The sequence below is a fragment of the Pleurodeles waltl genome, chromosome 8, assembly GCF_031143425.1.
Source record: "Pleurodeles waltl isolate 20211129_DDA chromosome 8, aPleWal1.hap1.20221129, whole genome shotgun sequence".
Classification (NCBI taxonomy): Eukaryota; Metazoa; Chordata; class Amphibia; order Caudata; family Salamandridae; genus Pleurodeles; species Pleurodeles waltl.
In genome coordinates, this window is record NC_090447.1 from 671,868,392 (window position 1) to 671,892,337 (window position 23,946).

The window sequence follows — 23,946 nt, forward strand, 5'->3', positions numbered from 1 at the left end:
AAAAAAATAATATTGTGCTTGTTCAACTGTGAGTTGTATTTTCATTTGTAAAGCAATTCCTGCTAAGCAAATAAATTTCGAACCTAAAGCAGTAGATCTTGTCAAAGGTCATCAACCATGCTCGGCCACATAATGACATGTCTCCTGTAGGTACTATGTAGTTTATGTACGCCAAAAGAATACTTGCTAACTACAACAACATTTCCTTTCATACATGGTAGGCTTGGGTATGCTTTGCCAGAACTGCAGGCACCGGACTCTACAACCAGCCTTTTAACAAAAAGTAATCTCACCTCCTATGGTCCGAATTTGACATGTACTTACAAAAAATTAACCCACCCTGAATTCACATAAAGAGAACTATATGGCCCTTATTATGACCCTGGGGGTCTTCTGACCGCCAGGGCCACTGTGGCGGTTTCACCGCTAACATGCTGCCGGTGAAGACTGGCGGGTTGGCCTCTGCCAATCTGCCACATCTCCACTCATACCGCCAGGGGAGTTGGAGCCGCCGGGCCGGAGATGAGCATCTCTGACCTGGCAGTCCACAGAAGACTGCTGGCGGTATTATGAGCCGCCTTTCCACCAGGGTTTCCGTCATGAAAACCCTGGCAGAAAGGCTACCGGAGACAGGGAATTTCTTCCTTGTCATCAGCAGATGACTCCCCCATCCCCCCAGCAAGCACAATACCCCTCTACCACCCCTCCCCCACCCCCCTCCAGGTACAGCGCCCCTCCCCCAGCCCCCTTTCCCGCATACATGCACACGCACACAGACACCCACACACACCCCGCATACACTCATTCACCAACACTGACACACATGCATTCACTCACTTGCATCCATACACGCATTTGTTTCAACACTCATACTCGCATTCACTTCAACATTCATACATGCATACGCACACGCATTCACAAACACATGCACACTTACATTCACACACGCAGACAACACCCACTCACACATGCACACACAACACCCGCCACCCTTCTCCCCTGTCGGACGCCCGACTTACCTTGTCCGGCAAGGAGGTCGTCCGGCAGGGAACGGGTGCTTCCACCTCCAGCAGCGCCCTGCCATCAGGACATATTACTGCTCATAATACGGCGGGCAGAGTCCTTCTGGCAGAGGGGGGTCAGTGGTGGATCCGCCCATGCGCCTCTGCCTGGCAGCACGACTACTGCTGGATTCCCGCCCAAAATGTGGCGGAAATCCAGCAGTGCTCGTAGTATGGTGGGCGGAAGACTGCCAACACTGGCGGTCTTCTGGCACCCGCGCGTTTGGCAGTTTTTCATAAAGACCACCAAAGTCATAATGAGGGCCTATGTTTTTACCTCTGCCCTCCCGTTTCTCTATCTTTTCCCCCCTTCTTCTTCTCTTCGCTCCTCTCGTGCAGGTGCTCCTTGTATGTTGCAACTTATTAAGGCTCCATCCACTCAAATATATATTATCTGATACATGAGTGACTCTCATTATTAGGTACTAATTAGAGAATAAAACAAAATGTCTTAATTTGCAAGGCTACCTCTCTGTTCTTATCTCAATCGTATGCTGTATTTCATTGAAATCAATGAAAATTGTTTGAAAAATATTTTACAAACGTTTTTACCTACAATTAAAATTTAGACGTTATCATAAGAAGATTACAGATCATTACCTTTTTGGCAATTTGTCTTTAAATGGTAATTTACTGTCATTACATTCAGTCCATCTTGTATTGTTTGGTGTAGTGACCAGAATTAGTATTTTGTCCATGATTGAAAAATAATTGCTGGACGAGTAAAAATGTGTCTAGATATTGAAATTTGAGTAGCAGCGAAATCATTAGTTAATTTTTTTAACATTTTTGTATTTCCTGGAGCACTTTTTTGTATCATTACACATGAATTCTCATTCACCACAGTTAAACAAAATATTTTAAAAAACTTATATCCACAGTATGAACAAAAGATAGAGCACACAGCTTGATAGATCAATTTTTTAAAGGATATTTGTAGCATCCTCCCTGTAGCAGGGTTGACAATGCCTGCACTCCTTACAATACCCCAGGGAACTCGGAACAGTCCCCCAGGGGTGCCTTTCGATTGCTGGATGTGACGTCATCCAGCGTCAATCCGGATCAAGAAGAGAAAATTGAACAACGAAGAGGGAGAGACGCGCGCACGCTGGGAGCTTTGACGGAAGAGAGGACGTAAGAGATGGATGAACAGAAGAAGGTGAAGGGCAGAATAACAGCGGACGACGGGACGGAGGCGGCAGCGTCCGAGACGCTACGACGCGAGCTGACAGCCCAGGAAGCCCAGATCGCCACTGGAACCAGCCACGTCCCTGGAGGGACTTGCCTGCCTACTGAGCCCCTCGGGGTACTGCTGGTAAAACGCATAATTGTAGATAGCGGGATCGCTAATTTTGTTTTCTTTTTTTTGAATATTCACTCTCTTTCACAATTTCACGAAAGACTGGTTTCACCCAGAAGGACAGGATGCTCTGTTGAACGGTCTGCTCAAATTACTTACCCGATTTGACCGTTCAACAAAACATTTGTTTTCGCACTAAGAACACTTGTCCTCTGTTATAAGGAGAGTCACATGCACTAGCGGTTTGGTGTCCCTGACCTCCTTACCCTATAAAAGATTTGAATGAAAGACAGACAAGTCAACTTACCTTTGGTTTGGGCTTTGTTTTCCTTTCGGGCATTCCACGACGGCACAACAATCCAAACTGGAACCCCTGTAAAGAAAGAAAAAAGAGAGACATTACAAAGGAATATATATACCAAGAAAGAGGAAGGGAAAGGAATAGAAAACCTACTACAGAAAGAAAGAGGAAGAAGAACCAGACGGGAAACAAAAGGAAGAACCTATAAAAAAAAACTTAAAATGAACAATAGAGACTAAAAGAAGAAAGTATAAATAAAAACCAATATCACAAAAGATCACCAAGCTTGAGAATTTTCTTTTTGTTTCCGGGGCAAGGGACCCCTACACTCCCATACCCAGGTACCAGCCAATGACTACTTGTTTATTCGTCTGCATGTACCTGCTTCCCACGTTCTAAACCAAGTTTTCATTACATTATGTTCTAACGAGTACATCATGCTGCTGTGGAGTCCATTTGAAGCCAAAAAGGTTCCATCCTAAAACATGCAAGACTACATCTCCCCCTCTGTTTAATGAAAAATTAAAAAAATATAGAAAATCATTAGACATAAACATATAGCATATATATATATATATATATATATATATATATATATATATATATATATATATAAAAATAGTAGGAGGCTGGCCTGGTTTGTAGTGGGTACCTAAGGTACTTACACCTTATGTCTGCAGTGTCTAGCATCTTAGGCTATCTAGGGGTAGCTGTAGCAGAGCAGCCAAGGCTGAACTAGGAGACATGCAAATCTCTTGCAATACCACTATAATCACACAGTACTTATACACAATAAAAGACAATACAAGTGTTACCAAAAATAAAGGTACTTTATTTTAATGACACAAGGTCAAAAATATCTTAGAGGCAATACTCCTTCTAGAGGTAAGTATTATACACAATATATACACTAGTAACCAAAATCAGGTGAGTAAACAGTCATAGAATAGTGCAAACAGTGAAAAACAGAATAGATTGCAATGGGCTTGGGGCAACACAGGCCATATACTAAAATAGTGGAATGTGAAAGTCGGATTCCCCCGTAGGCAAGTGTAGTATGTAGAGGGGCACTGGGAGTGTAAGAAAACATCAAAGGTAAGTAAAGTATCACCCCCCAGAGCCCAGGAAAACAGGAATAAAGTATAGAAAGTTTCCTCAGAGCACACTACAAGTCGTTATAAAGAATTGTGCAAGAACCAAGCAAGACTGCAAGGAACCAACAATGGATTCCTGGACCTGAAGACCTGTGGAGAGAGGAGACCAAGTCCAGAAGTCGATGAAGAGTCCAGGAAGAACAGGAGCCCCTGCACACCTGGAAGAAGGTGCAAAAGTGGATTCTCGAATTGGAAAAAAGTACACAAATGCACCAAAGAAGATAGCTGCGGGTTCCTGCTAGGTGCAAGAGATGCCCCACGTCGAGTTGTTGGATGCAGGCTATTTGCATCACTGGATTCCGCCAACAAGGCTTGGTTTACCCAAGAACACATTTTGCGTCAAAGAGGAACTGCCCGGGCCCACGAGGGACCTGGGGGTCTCATCTCAGACTGAGACTCAGCACTTCAGAGAGCCCTCAGAAGGCCAGGCAGCACCTACGGGAGTCCCAGGACACGTGGACAAAGGAGTTGCAAAGTGCGGTCATCGCAGCACTACACAGGAGGATCGCACTCCACCGGAGAACAACTCAGAGAGATGAGCATCGCAGGATAGAGTGCTGGGGACCTGGGCTATGCTGTGCACGAAGAACTTTTGGAAGAAGTGCACAGAAGCCCAAGGAGCTGCAGAGGACACGATGCACAGGGGTACTGTCTGGCACGGGGAGGCAAGCCCTTACCTCCACCAAATTTGGATAGTTCCACCACCTGTGTTCCAGGGATCACGCTCGTCAACAGGAGAGGAGTCCCAGAGTACCGGTCGTCCTCGCAGAAAGGTGCCTGCTGAAGCAGGGAAGTGACCCCATCACTCTACGGGAGATTCCTTTGGTCTTCTGGTGCAGGTTGAAGACAGGCAGTCTTCAGAGTGTGCACACCTTGGAAACTGTTGCAGTTGCTGGCTGGAGCTGAAATTGCAGGTCACAGTAGCATTCCTGGATACTTTGTTGCAGTTACACCGGTTCCTGGAGCTGCAGTCTGCGGCGGATCCGACAGTCAGAAGCTGAAGCAGAGGATGCAGAGGAGTCCTGGTGGAATTTTGCAAACCAAATCTGAGGAAACACCCAGAGGAGAGACCCTAAACAGCCCTGAGAGGGGGATTGGCAACCTACCCAGGTATGCACCTATCAAGAGGGGGTCCCTAACATCACCTGCTGGTACTGCACACTCAGATGCTCCCAGAGTGTCCCCACACCTTTGTAGGAGGCTGGCCTGGCTTATAGTGGGTACCTGATGGTACTTAGACCTTGTGCCAGGTCCATTTATCCCTTATTAGTAGATTAGTAGTGTTCTAGAAGCTTAGGCTGATAGAGGTAGCTATAGCAGAGCAGCTTAGGCTGAAGTAGGAGACATGCAAAGCTCCTACTATACCACTTATATCATATAGCACTATATCATACGAATCACAATACTCAGAGTTACTAAAAATAAAGGTACTTTATTTTAGTGACAATGTGCCAAAAATATCTCAGAGGATATACTCCCTTGGGAGGTAAGTAAAATACACAAAATACACACACAAACCAAAATCAGATAAGTAAACAGAAAAGTAGTGAAAACACTGTAGAATACAATAGGATGCAATAGGCCTAGGGGCAACAGAAAGCATATACTAAGAAAGTGGAATGCAAACCACTTAGGGACCCCAGGCCTAGAGTAGTGTGTAGAGGGTCGCTGGGAGTGTAAGGAAACACTAAGGGTGTCCAAGATACCCCACCCCAAGACCCTGAAAAGTAGGAGTAAAGTGACCTGACTTCCCCAGAAATACACTAAAGTCGTGATAGGAGATTCTGCAAAGACTGAAGACGGAGTCCTGGACCTGAGGACCTGTAAAGGAAGTGGACCAAGTCCAAGAGTCACGAAAGTGTCCAGGGGGGGCAGGAGCCCTCTAAACCGCGGATGAAGGTGCAAAATGGCTGCCTGCGGGTGGAAGAAGCTGAAGATTCTGCAACAATGGAAGGTGCCAGGAACCTCTCCTTCGCACAGAAGATGACCCATGGCGTGCTGGAGGATGCAGAGTTGTTTCTTTGGAGAAAGACCGCAAACAAGCCTTGCTAGCTTCAAATGTCACAGTTGAATAAAAAGGGTGCTGCCCGGGCCCAGGAAGGACCAGAAGGTCGCCACATGGAAGAGGAGATGGAGGGGGCCATCAGCAACACAGAGTGCCCATGCAGAAGAAGGCAGCACCTGCAGAAGTACTTGAACATGGATTCAAGAAAACTGAGCACAGCGGTCGTCTCAGTACTGCAAAGGAGGGACCTACGAAGCCAGTGGTCAACTCAGTGAGTTGAGCAATGCAGGACGGAGTGCTGGGGACCTGGGTTATGCGGTGCACAAAGGATTCCTTGCAAGAGTGCACAGAAGCCCTAGCAGCTGCAGTTCACACAGTACACAGGATTACTGTCTGGAGAGGGGAGGCAAGGACTTACCTCCTCCAAATTTGGACAGTTGGACCACTGGACAGTCTGGGTCACTTGGGTCCACCACATGTGTTCCAGGGCCATGCTCGTCAGGATGAGAGGGGTCCTAGAGTACTGGTGACGTTGAAGTTTGGCGCCTGCTGGAGCAGAGGGAAGATTCCGTCGACCCACAGCAGATTTCTTCTTGGCTTTCAGTGCGGGATGAAGGCAGACAGTCCCCAGAGCATGCACCACCAGGAAACAGTTGAGAAAGCTGGCAGGATTAGGCGCTACAATGTGGCTGGCAGTCTTCTTGCTACTTTGTGGCAGTTTTGCAGGCGTCTTGGAGAAGTCAGAGGTCGATCCTTGGCAGAAGTCAAAGATGGAGATGCAGAGGAAGTGTGATGAATTCTTGCAAATCGTTATCTGAGGAAAAGCCCACAAGAGAGACCCTAAATAGCACTCAGAGGAGGATTGGCCACCTAGTGAGGTAAGCACCTATCAGGAGGGTTCTCTGACGTCACCTGCTGGCACTGGCCACTCAGAGGCCTCTACTGTGCCCTCCCACCTCTGGATTCAAGATGGCAGAGGTCTGGGACACACTTGAGGAGCTCTGGGCACCACCCCTGGGGTGGTGATGGACATGGGAGTGGTCACTCCCCTTTCCTTTGTCCAGTTTCACGCCATAGCAGGGACTGGGGGGTTCCCTGAACCGGTGTAGACTAATTTATGCGAGGAGGACACCCTCTGTGCCCTTCAAAGCATTTCCAGAGGCTGTGAGAGGCTACTCCTCTCCAGCCCTTAACACCTATTTCCAAAGGGAGAGGGTGTAACACCCTCTCCCAGAGGAAGTCCTTTGTTCTGCCTTTCTGGGACTGGGCTGCCCAGATCCCAGGAGGGCAGAACCCTGTCTGAGGGTTGGCAGCAGCGGTAGCTGCAGAGAAAACCCCAGAGAGCTGGTTTGGCAGTACCCGGGGTCCATGGTGGAGCCCCGGGGATGCATGGGATTGGCACCCCAATACCATATTTGGCATGGGGGGACAATTCCATGATCTTAGACATGTTACATGGCCATATTCTGAGTTACTATTGTGAAGCTACATATAGGTATTGGCCTATTATGTAGTGCACCTGTGTAATGGTGTCCCCACACTCACAAAGTCCTGGGCAATTGCCCTGAACTATTTGGGGGCACCTTGGCTAGTGCCAGGGTGCCCTCACACTTAGTAACTTTGCACCTAACCTTCACCAAGTGAGGGTTAGACATATAGGTGACTTATAAGTTACTTAAGTGCAGTGTAAAATGGCTGTGAAATAACGTGGATGTTATTTCACTCAGGCTGCAGTGACAGTCCTGTGTAAGATTTGTCTGAGCTTCCTATGGGTGGCAAAAGAAATGCTGCAGCACATAGGGATCTCCTAGATCCCCAATACCCTGGGTTCCTAGGTACCATATACTAGGGAATTATAAGGGTGTTCCAGTGTGCCAATTTTAATTGGTGAGAATGGTCACTAGCCTATAGTGACAATTTTAAAGGCAGAGAGAGCATAAGCACTGAGGTTCTGTTTAGCAGATTCTCAGTGACACAGTTAGTCACTACACAGGGAGACACATTCAGGCCACAAAGTATGAGCACTGGGGTCCTGGCTAGCAGGATCCCAGTGACACAGGCAAAAACAAAGTGACATACAAGTAAAAATGGGGGTAACATGCCAGGCAAGATGGTACTTTCCTACAACCTTGGAATCCAAGATGGCTAACGCCAGGGTCAATGTGGAGGAGCTCTGGTCACCACCCTTGGGGTGGTGATGGAGAGGGGAGTGGTCACTCCCTTTTTATTTGTTCAGTTTCACACCAGAGCAGGGACTCAGTGTCCCTGAGCTGGTGTAGACTGGATTATGCAATTTGTGCCCTTCAAAGCATTTCCAGTGGCTCTGGGAGGAAACCGCTCCTATGCCTGTAACACCTATTCCCAATGAGAGAGGGTGTAACACCCCTCTCCTAAAGGACATTCATTGTTCTGCCTTTGTGGAATTGAGCTACTCAGTCCCCAGGAGGGCACAAACCTGTCTGTAAGGTGGCAGCAGCTGGGGGTGCAGTGGAAACCTCAGAGAGCTGGTTTGGCAGTACTGGGGGTCCATGGTGGAGCCCCCAGGATGCATGGAATTGGCCCCCCCAATAACAGATTTGGATTGGGGGTTCAATTTCACAATCTTAAACACCTCACATGGCCATATTCGGTGTTACCTTTGTGAAGCTACATATATGTATTGACATATATGTAGTGAACACTTATAATGATGTCCCCGCAATTGGCCCTGGACAACGTGGGGGCACTTTTGCTAGTGCAAGGGTGCCCTCATACACAGTAGCTTTGCACCTAGCCTTCAGTAACTGAAGGTTAGATATATAGGTGACTTATAAGTTACCTGGTGAAAAATGGCTATGAAATAGTGTGTACACTAATTCACTCAGGCTGCGGTGGCAGTCCTGAAGGAGTGTTTGTATGAGCTCCTTATGGGTGGCAAAAGAAATGCTGCAGCCCATAAGGATCTCCTGGAACCCCAATGTCCTGGGTACCTAGGTACCATATATTAGGGACTTATAAGGGGGTACCAGTGTGCCAATTAGAATTAGTATATGGAGTCACTTAAATATAGTGACAAATTTGGTACACAGAGAGAGCATAAGCACTGGAGTTCTGATTAGCAGAACTCCAGTGACACAGTCAAGCATACTGGCAACACACATAGGCCACAAACTATGAACACTGGGGTCCTGGATAGCAGGATCCCAGTGAGACAGTCAAAACACACTGACAAATAGGTCTCAAACTATGAGCACTGGGGTCCTGGCTAGCAGGATCCCAATGAGACAGTAAAAACACACTGACAAACATGCCAAAAATGAGGGTAACCATGCTAGAAAAGGCTACTTTATCAAATATATTGGACTTACTATCCCTGATGAGGCATCAAAGCACTTTTTGTGAGTAGCATGGTACTCTGGTACCCAAAGGATTAGTGGCTGATTAGTATAGGGAAATATGAGTATAGTATTAGTAATAGTATAGGGAGGTATGAGTTAATTTGAGAGAAGAACATGTGAGTCTTTTAGTTGGATTGAATAGAATAATTAAGGGATAGAACAAGGAAGAATCCAGAAGTGTTAATTGGGAGATCATAGTTGTAAGATGAGGTTTGGGATGAGTAAAGGAGAGATGGAGGAGGAAAGAGCCTATAGAAAGGGAATAGGTAGACCATAGTAGTAAAATGAAGTTTGGGATTAGTCAAAGGAGAGATACATGAGGGTGAATTTAGTAGTGTAGTTTCGGTGATCATAGCACAAAACTCAGGTTTGGGGTGAGACAGGAAGGGTAGAGGAGGGAAAAATCTAGAAAGGGTTATTTTGACATCATAGTATTAGAATGGGTTTGGGATGAGTCAGAGGCTAGAGACAGAGGACAGATTGATAGAGATATAGGGTGAAGGTGAAACAGTCAATCTTTCGAGAGAGTCATCTTTTTTCCTTTTTTTCTCTTCTACAGTAGGACTAAAGTAAGAAATATCTAAATACATGATCACATAGTAAGGGAATATATGTGTAAGGATTATAATTTATTGAGATCCAAAGTTGAGTCGTATAAACGCAGATTTTTTTTAAAGTGTTGCAGTATTCAAAGGTAATTTATTTGTGTTCTTTTATAACATTATTTTATCTTTCCTCAATATTTCAAAAGTTAAGTGCTTGTAGATAAATAGTTTAGATAATATTTACCTATTGTGATAGGTAAAATAAAAACAGAGGCTCATAAGCATCTGATCAAACAACGTATATAGAAACTATGCAATAACCTATGAATATGTTAAGTGCAGAATAATATACACACACACACACACATATATATATTTATATATACATCAATACACACACTTATATATATATATATAGATGTACATACAGATACCCGCACATTTAACCATAAGTAATGTATACATTTGTTAAACAAGCCTAAAGAGTATGTATACATTTTTGAGAGAAAATAGTTATTATGCATAATTGTAAAAAAAACAAATCACATATCTAGATACATACATATAATCAAATTATAAATGTTTACATACACAGGGATATACTGTCCATTGCTGTTTGAGTATGGTGGTTATGTAGGAAAGAGCCAACTCTTGAGTAGTCTTCTGAAGATAAGATATTTATCCGTGGATCTTATATTTGGGAGTAATTAATTCCATAGTTTGGCCCCTTGAACAGAGAAAGATCTACCTCCTATTGTCTTTTTCTTATATGGTGGGGTTTTGAGATCGGGTGCCAATCTTGAGCAGATGTTTCTTTGTGAAATGTATATGGTAGCTTTATTCCTGATGAAAAGTGGTCCTATTCCATGCATTGCTTCGTGAGTGGTACAAAACAGCTTGAAGGTGGATCTTCTGGCAACCAATGTAGGGCCCTCAAGGCAGGGGAGATGTGGGCTTGTGGCTTTACATGGAGGAGTAGTTTGGCAGCCGAGTTCTGAATGCTTTGTAGTTTTTTCATAGTAGATAGAGATGATCCATGGTAGAGGCCTGTGATAGGGTTTCCACGGAGGATATAGTGTTATTGGGGTCCTATTACACACTCAGGCCAGTCAGGAAGGTGGTAACCGTAAGTAACCTATTTATTCTGTTAGTTTCACAGGGTCTCTTCAAACACCCCCCTCCCAAAAAAATAAACAAAGGTTCGAGGTCTGTTCTCTCTGTTGTACTTCTTTGGTTTGTTCTTTTTCTTACTGGTGGTTTCTTCTGTTCCAGGATCGCCCTCGGAATTATTTGTCACCTGGGGTCCAAGGGAAGGAAAAAAGCAAAGGCCAGGGTTAGGTAAGTGATCCTTTCTATTCTTTTCTGCATGCAAAAAAAAACCAAAACTGGGGAGGGGGTGGGTTGTGGGTGTGAGGGGGTATCTTGTTGCACCTGAGAACATTTTGGCAGTCAATACCCTTGTGCAGTGGCTCTCAACCCCTAAACTAGTATGCCCTCAAAACGTCACTTCTGTGAAAATAAGGGGGGGAGAAATTCTCAGTGGGTTAGTGTTGTCACAAGCCAGGAAGGGTGTACATGGCCATTCAGGCGTAACCCTCGTTCCTCACACCTTGCCCCTCCCTATCCTTGCCGTTTTAATATTGGAAAAATGCAACCGCGTATGCGATCGCATACCTGGTTAAGCCACGTCCCTCCTGGGAGGTGGCGGGCCTCCTCGCTCCTCCCGGGGACTTTCCTTCTGTCATGGGGTTCTCCCTACGCTCTGCTACCTCTTTGAGTCGGCTCCGCGGTTCCTTTGGTTGGCGGAAGACTCCCCTTGCGGTCTGGCTGCTTCCTGAGACCTCCTCCACTGCACTGTGTCAGTTCCTTCTCTCCCGGGCCGGCATCCTCCTTTTTCTCTCTCCTTTCTTCCAGTTCCCCTTCACCTCCCCAGACGTCGGTTTGCTTCTCTATGCGTACCATCGTAATTCTTGCGACCATCCCCCTGGGGTACTGGTCCGACAGTAAGGGATTCTCCAGTCTGTTTCCTTCTGAAACAGGAGTTACCTCCCCGTTACAAGGCCATAGGCATGATCCAGTTTACACACTACAAGAGAGATAGTATTCTGGACCTTATGTGGAAATCCGAGATGGGGGAAGATGTGTTGCAGAGTTTTCATGATGATGAAGCTTGATCTTGCTAATTTGTCCACTTAGGCATTCATTATTAACGTGGAGTCCATTTTAATTCCAAGGTTTAGAAGTTCCTTAGATACTTTAGGAGGTGGTCCCAGATTGTCAGGCCAGGTGCAGAGTGGGTCATGTTTCCATGTGAGTATTTCCATTTTGGACACATTTAGTTGGAGATGGCTGCATGTCATCCACTGATCAATGGTTCTGAGGCAAATGAAGATTTGTGAGTTTCCAATGTCTTTAGGGCATTCTAGTTAAGCAGTATTTGTGTGTCATCTGCATGATTGTAGCATGTGAGTTGGAATTAATTGATCATAGCTGGTTATGACTTCAGGAAGATGTTGTAAAGCATGGGTGAGATGATTGAGCCTTGAGGGACCCCTGCTTTTATGAAGTAGGAATTGGATGAGAAAGGGGGAGTATGGATGACATTTGTTTTTGTTTTGAAGGTAGGATCCAGTTGAGAGCAGTCCCCTCTATGCCTGCTTCGTAGAGTCTCTATATTAGGGTGTCATGGTCATCTGTGTCAAATGCAGCTGAGAGATCTAAGAGAAATAGTGCAGTAACTCCATTGCAGTCTACTGTGTTTTTATATACACATTTTTTCAGCCAAAACGGTCTTCAAGGTCTCACACACACACACACACACACACACTTTTTCATTCAATCAATTTTCTTGGTGCTTTGATCGTATTACCCAATCTGATTACTGGAAGCTGTCATCTTGAGTGCCAGAGATTGCCAAGGATGGCAGAGAGGCAGTAGCAGTCACTGAGTCAGTCTTTCTTTCACCATTTGTCTTTCTTTCACCATTTCGAGGTGAAGATCGATGAAACACAGGCCTAAAGTGAGAAGAGACTCTGGTAACAGACTTCCCAGGGACCTGGGCAGTCACCATTTGTCCTTTGGTAGTGATGTGAGCCACTTCCCGGAACTTCAGGTGTTCCAATTGGGCTACGATAATCCCCAAATCCCAGTGGGGACTGACATGGCAGCAGTGAGTATTTGCACTGTTTCCTTGTGATTTCCCAAGGGGAAGGAGGATGGAGGGAGAAGGAGAAAAAGAATGACACTTTCTCTTTATGAACTTCGTTGGTCAGGATGGCAGTACCTTTGATTGCCTATAGTGTCTTGCGTCAGGGCTCTGGTTCAAGAAGTGCTGGAATATGACTAGGTTTTTTTGGTCTGCAGTCTGCAATAGTTCTAATTACTCTTGATAAGTTTCCAAGTTTTCAATTTCTCTAGGTGATGCGTTGTAAAGAAATGTCTTTCCTTGAACGCACCTTTTCTGTATTGTTCATTACATGATTCATGAAGTCATGGAGACACACTTGTAACCACTGTAGATAGATAGTTATAACAATGAAGGAGCGATTTCAAGATCAGCGTGTTTACAGAAATTCTCTTCTTTACTTTGTAGCCATGATTAAATGTTAAGAAACTGTACAGAAAGCTCAACTGGATTTCACCTTTCTCTGTTTTCTCTCCTTACAGGTAATGCAGCTTTGACGATGGTGCTGAGTAAGCCGCAAGCAGGAAAGGCAGCGGATCTCGCTCGGGAGTCAGAAGACATCTCAACGGGGAATGGACGTGGTGCAAGAACTCGTCTGGAATCAGGTAAGTGAACAAACGGCAAGAAAGCTAAGCAGGGATTGGAAGTGTGAGGCCACTTTAAATAGACACAGATGTGTATGTGTGACTCTGTCAGTTGGGCTGCACGCTGGGGAAATGAGTGTAGTGTTGGGGGCCCTAGGCCATCATGCTACTAAATGAGGTGAGACGGACTCGTAGTATTGGTTTGTGTAACTGGCTTCAGGGCAAGTGCGCCTGGCCCTTTTTATTAGCAGGGTCACCTGACTTGTGACACATGTGATGGAAGGGTGTAGGGTGAGTGTGGAAGCCAGTCCTCGGCAGAGTGGCTGGAGGAAACACTAGAATGTGTCCAGCAGGACACTACATCCCTCTCAAACTTTATTGAAAATCAAAACAAACTAAGTCCAACCTGTGGGAGAGAAAATATCAACTATAAACAATCACTGGGTCTCTTCAGGCTTTCTGCCAGACATGCTGCATGGAACAGGTACAGCTGGGCACTAGGTATCACGGCACACCTCTGTTTTTTAACCAGACTGCTCTGGAAACGAATAGCACTGAAGGTGACGTCCAGATACTTCAGTTGCCTGTCCACGACATCAAAGTTTGTTTGGGGACTATCAGTTCTGTCTCACCTGGGCTCACGGCGGTAGTCTATTTACACAGTTCGATGCCTGTGCATCAGGAGCAGTGGGGAGTCCACTTTAAGGATCTCTGGAAGGCATTCCGGCTCTGGGGATGGTGCATCTCCAAACACTGCAGATGAACTGGATTAAAGAAGCGTTAGTGGTGAAGGCCTTGGGGCACCTTACGTCCATTGGTAAAGTAGCAGGAGGCTTCCCTATCGTACCAGAGCTCCATCAGACAGGAGTCTCCTCAAAGCCCTTTGGTGGGCTGCCACAAGACCTTGTGGACTGTGCCAGGCCTATCGCAGGTCAAGCGAAGGTGTTGCTGAGGAACTGGCCCCAGGACCACATCCCAGTCTCGCATGGAGCCACAACAGTGGTTGTCGCAGGGTTGGCGAGCTCAGGCCGTGAGGACTCAGGTGCTCTGGCCTCAGCGCAATAGTCTTTGGGTGACAAGTCTCTGTCTGTGAACTCTGTGCTTCCGGTGCCTGTTGTGGAGTTGCCTCAGACATCTCTTGTGGCGGGATTCCTCTCTCACCGGAATTCCCTTGAGGTCCTTGCCCCTGGATTGCCACAGGACCATGTCTGAGCCTCGTGCAACCCCAAGAGTGGATGACCCGAATGGTCTGCTCTCGTCAGCAGGTGTCCGGTTCACAGGGGCTCATGGCAAGTGTTCGGATGGTCAGCTTCCCATGGTGCCGGGGATGCCTTGTCAACATCGGATGTTGTTGCTGACTTTGGCTCCACTCGTGTGGCGCTGTGCTCCTTTGGTAGTTGGGTGATGCACCTAATTAAGATGATGATTTCTTTTCATCTTTCAGCAGATCAACAGGTTTCAGTGTGTTCTTCAGCGAAAAGGTGACTTGAGGGACTTCGTGGTCACTGGCAGTTCTTGCCTGGCGTGTGCAGTTGGGATGAGGGATGCTATCGTGGTCAAGCAAACAATGACAGGTGGCAGGACGGCCGCACTGAGAAGCGTGGGGCCTGGATGCGTTTCGTGCATGTTGGGGGCTTACAGTTGGTCCACCCCCGGAGCTGTCTCCAGTGATGTCTGTTCATCCCGGTGGCTGGCTTGTGCTGATGGGTTCCCTCTTGACTGCTAGCATGAATCCTCAGACATATCGCTCTTCTTCCTTTCGCTTGCGCACCTGTGGTGGAGTTGATCTGCGGTGTGACCGGTCTGTCACACCCTTCACCCATTCACGTTGTGGAGTTGTGCCACGTCTTCTCTCCTTCATCTTTCTTGATGTGGCATTGCACCACAGGTCACATGCTGCACCACCTGGACATTTTGCTACACCTCTGCTGGTGCATCATGCTCAGTCATAACCTCTCGCAGGATGAGTCGTGCCGGTAGGACTTGATCTTCTCTTCTGGCAGACCTCACGCTGGTTTGCCCTGCGCCTCCGCCGATGCGTCATCTTCTGTACAGCCTCTCACAGGACTTGATCCGCTCTCTTTGTAGACCTCTTGCAGGTCTGGCCTGTTTCGGGATATTCTTGGTGGTCCGCTCCCTGACTGGAGAGTCACCATTCTCTTCCTCCAGGTCTTTGCTCGAGGGTGCCGCTCTTGCGCCTTGAGACTGTGCTGTTGCAGCACTCGCTCCTGCCTCCATTTGCTTGGCAGGGTTGGTCAGTTCTGCTGACCTGCTGTATGATGGGCCAACGGTGGCAATCTTGTGCATTGGCCGTCTGGCACAGCCTCTTCTCCCTGGCGTTGTGTCTCGCTCTTGGAGGGCTCACTGTCTCTTGGGCTCCTGCCCCTGTTGTCAGGTTTGCCAGTGCGGCCCTCTGCACACCTCTGACATTGTCTCTTTTCTTTCTGGGCGTCTTTTGGTGATGCCTGGCGTGCCCATATCGTGTCTTGGGGTGATGTCCATCACTTCTGGGAGCATGTGGCGATCTTTTCCCATTGGCGGCGGTGGCGGAAGACAGCCGCTAGTGACCACGCAGTCCATGTGCGTTCTTCTGGAGCCTCGCGTGGCGTCTTTTCCACACTTTTACAGCTTGGCTAGGGCAGCTGCAAGCCTCTCCCTTAGCTGTGCAGTGGTTGTACACATTGCTCTCTCTCTTATGCGCCATCACGGTCTGTGAGTACTTCTCTTGCGCAGTCACTGTCTGAGAGTGCTGGTGTCCTTTCACCTGTGGGCACGGTAGCTATCTCAGTGCTGCAGTCAATTTAGTTTGTCCAATGCTTGTTTTTTTATAACATACAGGAGTGCAGTACCTCTATTCAGCCACTCGATGCCACTGTGGTGCTTCCCTTCAGGTCAAGGCAGTCTTTTCTCTGACCGGGCCTCATTTGTAGAGACAGATGCCGGTGAGGAGCCATGCTGGCGGAGGAGCTCATCTCTTTCAGGGGATCCTCAGCCACAGGTGTTTAGGGCTGCAGCTCACCTCTCAGGTAAGTTCAGTCTTCTTTCTTTCTTGCTCTTATTTTCTTCACTTCAGCCTCATGGTGTGGAGTCAGGCAGCTGTTGCTTGTGGGGTGCTCTGGGTAGCTAAAATGTTTTTTTTCTCTCGGTGTGTGGCAGCACCTTCGCGCTTCTACCCACATGGCCGCAGCAACTTCCTTTATGCTGTGGGCCGTGTTGTGGCCTTCCCAGGCAGTTCTCAGAGTATTGGTGGGGAGGGCCTTTTCGCTCGTGTTCTTTAGTGCATGTCTGCATCACCGCCGCTTTCTCCCTCACAGCTGCAGCAGTTTTCTCAACGCTGCAGGCTGCCATGTTTTGCCCTGGTTGTTCATTGCTGGTGGGGTGCCCCCATGTTGCAGGCAGAGACAGGGGCTCTTTTATGGTGCCCATTGCGGGCGGCAGGGGACTCACACTTCCCCTAGATGTGGTACCATTTGGGCATGGTACTGTGCCAGTAGCTTACTAGCCTTCTGCTGACGTCGGGGAGGGGCCTCCAACCTGACGCGGCTGCTCACCGCGCTTCTCTTCCACACAGGGGTGCAAACGGCATTGGGCGGGGAGTTACCTTCAGCATGCCGGTGCAGCGTGACACAGTGCAGGTACCAGCAGCCTTATTAGCGCTGCATGCCTTTTCACTGTGCCGCCTGGTCTCCCTTTTCCCAGTGAGAGAGGAGGGATGGTGCGCAGCAGACTTTCACCCCTTTTCCATTTCTCCCGCCGTCGCGGTGCCACGCTGGCATCTGTAGGGCTCACCTGCTGCTCAATGGGTCAGTGGGCTCTTCTTCAGACCCCTCGTGCTATATTAGAGTTGCAGCAGGCCGGGAACTGCAGGGCCTGTGAGCCAGAAGGTGCTCTCTCCATATCAGGAGGCCGTTGTGTTTCCTCATGCTGGCAGGGGGTGCGTTGTTAACAGGCTACTCTTCCCTCCTAAGAGCAATGGTGGGTTTGCTCCCAGCGCCCTCATGGGTAGACCCATTCATTGCCATTATAGTGTTAGGAGCCCTAGGCCCTCATGCTACTAAATGAGGTGACACGGACTCGTAGTATGGTTCTTATAACTGGCTTTATGGCACGTGCGCCCGGCCCTTTTTATTAGCAGGCTCACCTGACTCGTGACGCCTGTGATGGATGGGTGTGGGGTGAGTGTGAAAGCCAGCCCTTGACAGAGTGGCTGGAGGAAACACTGGAACGTGTCGAGCAGGACACTACAATGAGCAATTATCATCTTGTGATTTGGCACATGTACCTTAAGGTTTGTGGTTTGTTTGCAAGTGGCACGTTGAAGTGATTAGGCTAATTGGATGCAGCACATTGTTCAGGGTGACAGTTTCGATTCTGCATATTTCTTAATAGAGAGTTGGCATGAGCTCACAATCAAACAAGCATTGGCTATTACAAACTAAGGTTCAATAGCACAACAGGCAAACTGATGTTAGCCTATGATACCCATGAATTCATGACATTATTGGTATGAGCTCTAACTATATAATACCTGAGTGTCATAATTAACAAACAATATGTGCATGTAACTCATCCTAGCTGAGCCGTTTTACCATCAACAGGTAGACACCACTTAAAAAGGCTCAGCATCATAAGGAGCATCAGATTTTATTTTGCACAACTGTTGGGTGATCACCAAATCTCCTTTTTTAAACAGGATATTTTTTGCATGTCCCCTCTTTCTGCATAAACCTTCCTTTTCTGCTTGTTAACCAAGTCCGTTGTACAAATCATGTTTTCACCTTTGTCTCTCTTAGTGGTCCATTGAAGTAACTTGGTGGTCATTGCTCTCTCAAAGATCAGAGTAGCAGGACTTTCACCTGTGGTCAAGTGGTGTTTCGAGCAATAAGCTTGTAGAGTAGAATTCAATACTGTTTTCAAATTGAGGTCCTCAAGAGTTGCACACTGTACTGATTTTTTTTTAGTGTACTCATAAAACGCTCAACGATTCCATTGAGCTGCGGCCACAAAGGTGCAATCTTTTCATGCTTTCAGTTAAGATGCCCCAGAAATTCCTTAAATTCTTTACAGGTGGGACAGTGTCAAACTTTACAATGGCTGGTATGCCCTGTGTCCCAAAGATGCCATCAAGTTTTTCAATGTTTCATTTGTGAGTCGTAGATGAGAGATCTTCAACCAACGGGAAACGTGAACACATCCAAAATCACCATTAGATGATGTCTATTGTAAAGTGGACCAAGCATATCGATAGCTATTCTTTCCCATGCATGTTTAGGGAGTTCTAACACGCTAAAAGTATGTTGAGTAACACTGGAAGAAAGGCAGTTGCAAATAAGACAGGCCTCAAGTTCCTTTTCAACTCTTTAGTTTAAGTACGGAAACCGAATTCAGTCTCGGATCGCTCTTTTTGTTGCAATGATACCACCATGTCCTTTGTGAGCCACTTCAATCCCTTTCTGTCGCAGATTCTCCAGAATCATGATTGTTGACCCTTGTAGTATAACTCCTTCCTGAGTTATGGACAGTTCATCTTCAAAAATTTGATAGTTTTGATATTCGCCATCATTCTTGTGAGGTTGAGTGTGTTTAGTCCATGACTGATGTATAATTATGGGTGTGATTTGGAACTCGTGGATGGGTTTCTTCACCATAACGGTGATGGATATCCCGTCAGTCGAAATCTAAATCCCATTCTATCCTATAGGATTTAGATTTTGGTGGATGGGATATCCGTCACCGTTGTAATGGAGTATTTCGTCTGCCGAGTTCTAATTCAGGAACTATGTCTTTTAATTTCAGCAGGTCACTATCATGGCTCATGGCAGTGACAATCTGGGCTAATGATATAGCAGCTAGCGTACTTGACTTGACAATGAAAATAATGTAGGCCTCAGCCATCTTGGATGGATTACTGTGATCTTGTATAGACACTCATGAAATCTAGTCTGCAGAATTCTGATCCTTTCCTGGATGAGGCACAATTGTATAATTGTACTCTTGCAATCACAGTCCCCATCATTCAATGCGAGGAACCACCTTGGCTCCTGGATTGCCAGATAGCCAGCAAAGCTTGATGATGAGCTACCAGTGTAAAAGGCTTTCAGTACAGGAATGCATGGAAATGATCATAAGCTCATACCACAGCCAAACTTTCTTTCTCAGGTTGTGAGTAAGCACATTCTCTTTGAGACAAACTTCTACTAGCATAGGCCACAATTTGCAGTTGAGCATGTGGGTGTCCACTATGCTGTGCAAGGATTGTGCCTAACCCGACCAGACTAGAGATAACCTCTGTATGAAGTTTTGGATTGAAGTACGCCATTTCAGTAGCATTTTCAATGGCATGTTTGATTTTCTCATAACATTTCTCACATTCTTGTGACCACTGACCATTGAAAAGAAGCATTTTTCTTTGTCAACTCTCATAGTGTAACACTAACAGTGGCAAAGATTTGTATGTATCTTGAAAAATAACTGGTCATGTCAAGTAAAGAACATATCATTGAAGCCTCTTGTGGGGGATCAGCATTTGACAAGGCTTGAACTTTTGCAGGATCAGGCATCATACCCCCATCAGAAAAGATATGGCCAAATATATATATTTTTTATTTTGCTGATCTCACAGTTGTCTGTATTTAAAGTCAAACCTGTTTCACTGAGTAATTGAGATACTTGTGTGAGAGCTCTATCGTGTTCCTTCTGTTTAGCTCCAAAAACTAGTATGCCATTGCTATAATTGAAAGCATTCACAAAAGGCTGTATGATACGTCAAATGAAGTCTTGCAAAAGTTCTGCAGCCGATAACACACAAAAACTAAGGGCCTGCTTTAGATCTTGGCTGTATTACTGCCAAGCCCCGTCAGAGGCAGGCCTGAAAAGACCATCATCTTGTCCTGTCATATTTAGATGTATTGCGGCTAAGCCAAAGACCGCCATGACGTTGTGTACTTCATCACACCAGCTGCATTCCGCAGCTGTTGTGGCAGACTCCAATACTGACAAGCAGGCCCTCTGTTGCTGCCTTGACGGCGGCAACCCGCCAAGCTTATTTAGATCACACAGTTGTGCTTGCAGTGGGTTAGCAGAGGGCCCATGATGGCTGGAGTCTGTCGCTGAACCCGTTCAGCATAGAACCATGGCTGTGGCCATTGATTGGATGCTCACAGCCCACACCTGTGGTATATTGGACAATTGTGAACACATGCGAAACACACTATAAAACACACTCCATTCCAGATCATAATCCTTTTCCATCACACTCCAGCAGAACCTTTTTAAGCTGAGTCTCATTACAAAGACAGTTTTTTCCAATTCTATGTTGCTCCTCCCCTGTCTTTTTGTACCCATATTTTTTATGTTTTCACCCGCATCTGCTCACTATTCCAATTTTCACTATTTTCACATTGGCAGGGAGGAGAAATCTCAGTTTTTCAGAGAGAAAGTTGTCTGTCATGGTGAATGAAATCATTAGAATAAAGCCATATTTGTTTGGAGCAAAAATCCAAAATACTACCATATCCCAGAAGAGGCAAATGTGGTCCAGAATAGTTGACAGTGTGAATGTTTTAGCAGAGGTGTAACGAAACGTCATGGCCCCCTGCACAGCACATGAAGGGCCCCCTCCAGACTCACTCAGGAGCTCTCAGGCCAGAGTAGTGTTCTGTGGGTGCCCCCTGGAGCTTGCCCCCGCCCCCCCCCCCCCACACCATGGGGGCTGTGGAGGCCTTTATTACACCAGTGTGCTGTAGAGAACAATCAGGAGCCAATTAGGAAGAGGTGGAACGACCTGCGGGGGAATGTTTGTTCACTGGCCTCCAAGAGTCACCTGGCAACCCAGAGGACTGTTGCTGGTTCTCCCCTCCCCATTACAACTCCTTCCCTGGGAGGAGAAGGACTTGCAAATCCTACATCCTGAAGGCTTGACAGGAATTCCTGGCGATGTGGAGACTGGTAGGTTACACCTAGATATGTCTCACTAATCACTAATGGAGTCCTGCCCGTAAGTTACACATTTAGAATGCAGCAACACCCTTAGTAAAACAGATATAGCTAATTCTGGATACACAAAATATGTTGTGTCATACCAATTACTAGCAGCATGGTTGTAGCTCTCCTTTTAACAATGTGCAATATGTATTGTTAGATTGTGTGTAGTTCCCCATGAATCATCCTTTGCATTAGCTCTGCCCATTATTTCTATCAATGTATGTTGTTGTGCTTCCAAAAACAGGTTCAAACGTACATTCATTTTCGCAGGAAAGTATTGTGTTTCTAAGTGGTATTTCCTCCTACCAACATCTTACCCATAAGTGTGTACATATTGCAAAAGAGTAGTTGAAAGTGATATGTGTAACTTACTTGTCAAAAAAGTATTGTCTATGGTGTCAACAGATGACTACAACTACCATGAAGCACTGTGTTTAGATCTGAAAAACAATAGTGCACTGTAATTTTGTTCCACCATCCTTTACTTCCATATGTACACACATTTAAAAAAACTGTGCATTTGTCAGTCACCATGTCATGCTATGGATTAAAATGTCACATTTTGTGTATCACAATCATGTTGACGCCTGCTCATAGTGACATAGAATTGATGAATATGTTTACAAAATTCTTTATCTATTGAATCCATGTTATCCTAAAATGTGTTTTGGCATGCTGAATAGAAGCCATAGCTGCACACAAGTTAATTTGCACCGTCCATATGATGACCCAGTACAGTGACATTTGTAGATTGCAATGTTTTGTTGCCTGCTAGGCCGTGGAATGGTTCCATACTCCAATCTACTCACCACTGTGTTAGGTTCAAGATCTGCTACACGTAAAGTACAATTATGAAATAACACTTTTGCATTTCAGGACATCTTGACGACGTCAGTACTGGGTTTGGCATATGTGTAAATCAGGCTGCATGTGTAAAGTTATGAAAATAAAACAGAGGCCTAATCAGTCTGTCACTCTGTTTCTACTTTTCTAGGTTGACCGATTTGTAGATGACACATTAAATGCCAAATTATGTATCAATTACATATTCTCTGCACCCTTCACGGGTACAACAACACGGCCCAGTGAATCACCGTCTAGAAGCCAAAACACCTCCATTCAAGACCAGGAGGAAGACTTCAGCAAGGACTCCACTAATGCAAGTCTGGATGATCAGGAGCCAGCTGGTCCATCTGATCTGTCCAGTCAGACAGCTCCAGTGAGTCAAACTCAGTCCACAACTATACCTCCCACCACAGCTGCAACAACATCTGAGTGTGAGGAGACCTCCAATTCCTATGCACCGAGGAGGTGCACAACAGTCCTGTGAACGCTAGTCCTAGCTGCTGTTGAGACACCCGCAACTCAGCCTCCACTTCTACCAAGAACCAGTGGTATGGGGCACGCTTCTTCAAGGGGACAGGGTAGTGGGGGAAGGGGTCGTGGGAGATAGTCTGTGGGCCAGCCACATGAGGCCACTGAGGTTTTTGTCAGCAGGACCACCATTGACCAAGTCTTGTGAGCAGTACAAGACGTGATGGGCCAGGTTGTAACTGAGCTCTGGGTAATGAAGGGGGTGCAGAGGGAGCACATCTTAGAACTACAGAACCACAATGAAAAAATGAGCTCCCTGACTGGGGTGCTATTAGACATCCATCACCATATGTGCAGGGCTTTTCCCATTCCATCTGCCCCTGTCTGTGGTACCTCCACAGCCAGCCACAGAAAGGGAGGCCCTGCCACATGAGGAACCTGCTTCTCCCACCTAAGCCTGTGCACCTGTGTCTCCCTCCTCCCCGGAGCGGTCGGTCATCTGGACCACCAGGTCAAGATAGCAAGACCAACACCACCACCTCCAAGAGACACAAGTCCTAATTTCCTCCTGTGTGTGTCTACCATTCCCTCTGTGGACTATTTAAGGGACACATGTACCTTTTCTGAGGACATTTGTATTTTGGACATTGGATTCCAATTCCAATTTTGGCTGTACGTCTATGTTTCAATCCACCATGACAGACTCCTTTTTTGTTTATTTCATCTTTTTTTTATTCACCTTTCTTTTTTGGATCATGATAATAAATGTGATGGGCAAAGACTACAAGACTCTTGTTGGATTATTTGTGATTTTCATTTGTAATGTCCATCTTCCACCATCATGTTATCAAATCTTTTGAACATTCATTTGCCACAAAAATGTTGAAATTACAAAGAGGTAAAGTGTTAACCAATGTATTCAAAGAAAACAAACCCAACTCAAAATGTATTTAGAACATGCATATGCTGGCAACAAGTCCTTGTTGAAGTTAAATCTAGGTTTGAGGCCTAACCCCAATAGTCTGTGCCATTCAGACTCATATGCTCCACGACCTTGACACCAAGGAGGAAAGGGAATATGCAATGGTATCAAATAAAATAGGCAAACTATCATTGATGCATGACCTCAGCTGGACCC

At 46.2% G+C, this 23,946-nt stretch overlaps 1 long non-coding RNA gene across 1 annotated transcript; it reads left to right on the forward strand.

Annotated features, from left to right (window-relative positions):
* Positions 1 to 2,130: 2,130 nt before the first annotated feature.
* On the forward strand, positions 2,131 to 23,595 carry LOC138250203 (uncharacterized). Its single transcript, XR_011194906.1, has 4 exons — positions 2,131 to 2,376; positions 11,016 to 11,081; positions 13,410 to 13,532; positions 22,489 to 23,595. It is a non-coding gene; the product is annotated as an uncharacterized lncRNA (long non-coding RNA).
* Positions 23,596 to 23,946: the final 351 nt, after the last annotated feature.